The sequence below is a fragment of the Python bivittatus genome, unplaced genomic scaffold (genome assembly GCF_059951505.1).
Source record: "Python bivittatus isolate LINGU-HERP-01145 unplaced genomic scaffold, Pbiv_v1 ctg000080_np1212, whole genome shotgun sequence".
NCBI lineage: Eukaryota > Metazoa > Chordata > Lepidosauria > Squamata > Pythonidae > Python > Python bivittatus.
The window spans coordinates 86,218,549-86,221,367 of record NW_028277035.1 but is presented as its reverse complement, the minus strand read 5'-3'; positions in this window follow the sequence as shown (position 1 = coordinate 86,221,367).

Below are 2,819 nucleotides of genomic sequence, written 5' to 3'. Positions count from 1 at the left end.
TTTGGAACCAACTGGGCTCGTCTTTTTTCTGCTTGCAGAAAGGATAAGGGAATCTCTGGTTTGTTCTGTTTTCATGAGAAGATGTGCTGACTCTTTGTGGTCTGTTTTCTTGGCTTGAATTAATCACTTGCCTAACTGTCAAGCTACCTTTACTATCCTGTTATCAGGGTTAGTATCATCGCTACCTTTATTTATTGTTTGTTTAGCATTACCAGTATACACAAGATTTCATATCTAGAAGTGATGTTGATAATTTACTTCGTAGAAAAAATGGATAAGGAATTGTTTTAATTATTTCCTGTATTTTAATTTATTGCACTGAAACTGTACTTCTCCTCCAAAGGGTTCAGAGCCTCTACATATTATTCTCAAAGCTTTTCCTACCTAGGCAGATCACAAAATTAGACCTTGCGCATTTTAGCAGTAGAACTTGTTTTCAGGCAATTCATAAAGACACCTTTTTAGACCAATAACACAAAATATGTAGATGGTATTTCTTTAAAAAATAATAGCTTCTAATTAATTATTTTGGAGAGACTATTGTCAAATCTAATCATTTCATCCAATATTTAGATTTTGCACCTACTCTTCCTTCTATTGCAGTCACTTCATTTATTGTATTTCAAAAGAAAGTTTTAATTTCATTTTTTTTCTAAACAGCTTGTAAGCTTATCTATGGGGGCTTTTTTTAGAAGATGACCTACAGCGAGTTCTTCCTTCTTGAGACTAGGAAAAGTATACAAATATGAGGAGCCTGTGTGAGAATCATTTCACAGTTATAAATGAAAATGATGTCCTAGTATTGTGAAGGAACGAAGCTGGGATTGCTGTTTGTGTTTGAGAAAAGCAGCTGCAGCACGGCACAAACACTTCCCACCGCCAATTCACCAAGGCTAAGCTCATAATTTTTCTCCCAAAGGGCAGAAGTTTACAGCCCCAGAAACTTGAGAAGAGATGGGCCCATTCAGTCATTCATTCATTCCCCCACTCACAGTTTACTCACAAGCATCCACGCCAGCATTCCAGGTGTCTGGCTAATTGAACCACATCCTGGTGTTTTTAGGAACATGCCAGCGTCCATAGGCAGCCTCACCCCACCCAGGCCATTCGCCTACAAAAGTGTGGGTGTGCAGGAGAAAAGGTAGAGGATAAGGAGACGACAAGTAGATGTGACACCTGGGTACATAACAACTATTACAGGCAAGCAAGAGGGCTCTCAGTCAACTACCAGGACCACAAGCTATGGTAAGCAGTCCTTGTGCTGTGACTCCTGCCTGGAGGTTGGCTTACAGCTTGGTCTGGAGCTTTGTAGCAACCAGAAGAGGAGCAACCATGCTGAGGCAGCATCTAATCCCAACAAGTGCAAGAACTCTGGAGGAAGGCAAAGGTGGTACTGCATGCCACTTCACAAAATTTAAGACTTGTTATAGTAACCATCAAAGACTTATTTATGTGGCTACATCAACCTACAAAACCTAGGAGGGCGGAGTTAACCTGGGGCAACAGCCTATTATAAGGAAAGGTACGTGCTACAATAAAGCATCTTATACTGTTATCTTCTATGCTGTGGCATGACCAGTCTGAAAAACAAAGAACTCTTACAAGCTAAAAAACATTAAAAACAAACTTGTTTGAGGAAGAGCTCTGTGATACCGCACAACTTGCATACTATTTAATACTAAGAGCTGGCCTTTGAGATGGTTAACTATGGTACCCAAAGGTCAACTGAATATATTTTATACAAATTATGGTAATTTTTAAAAGCTCTGCTCTAGGAAGGAGGCACTGGCAAACCACTTCCGAAACACCTTGCCTTGAAAACTGCAAGGACTCGTCCAAGCAGTCACTGCAGAGTCGGTAACGACTGAGCGCAGATTAAAAAAAAAAAAATGAAATGTATCTTTTGATGATGATGATGATGATGATAGGGCAGAAAAGAATGGTTTTAAAATTAAATGTGCATTATATTCCCTATGATTTTACCATTTTGGGAAATTTTAAAAAATGCATTACTTGCATGTAGAATCTAGGATTCAAATGTTACGTGGCACAGAGTACACACTAACTTGTTATACTATCTCAGCTTCTGCTTCAGTGCCCAGCATATTTATTTGATGTGATTTTATTATTCTTAATGCGGATTTTGGCAGGTAACCAGCTAAAAGAAGTGGAATTCTAGTTTATTTACAATAATGCATATTATAAAGTGTTTGATTCAATAAACTCAGCACTTTGGCCTTCTGGCACTTTTCACAGAAAGGATTAGGGATCACCTTGAAGTGGCAGCAATAATTAAGTTTTCCCCTATGCCACAAGTGTTTTATCAATAGCGTGCATTTTGAAAATAAGCTTACATACCAGTGCATGTTAATAATTATGAAATAATATTCAAATATTTGTATCGTGCATGAAAATAATTATTTCAATGTATAAACTTGCCAAGGTGATTCTGAGCAGTGAAGAGAATTTAAAACAATATAAATAACTATAAACCCAGCACATAATCAAGAAAAAGAAAGAGAAAAAGAAAAAAGGATGAGATGAGATAAGATAAGATAAGGCAACCAAGAATAAAAGCCTCAGAATAACAACAGTCTCCCCCGGGCCTATCAAGATGTCCTAACAGGATGACTGAGAGGGTGCTTGCATTTTGCCATTTTTAAAAAATAATTAATTGCTGGAACTCCTGCTAGATATTTAAACCCATGGTTATACTGAACAGTATCCAGTTAAAAGAACATTGTGCTGCCATCTACTGATCATCCTGATTTCTGCAGCCCAGATAACGGTAGCTCCACTTCCATTCTCCACCGAAGGGG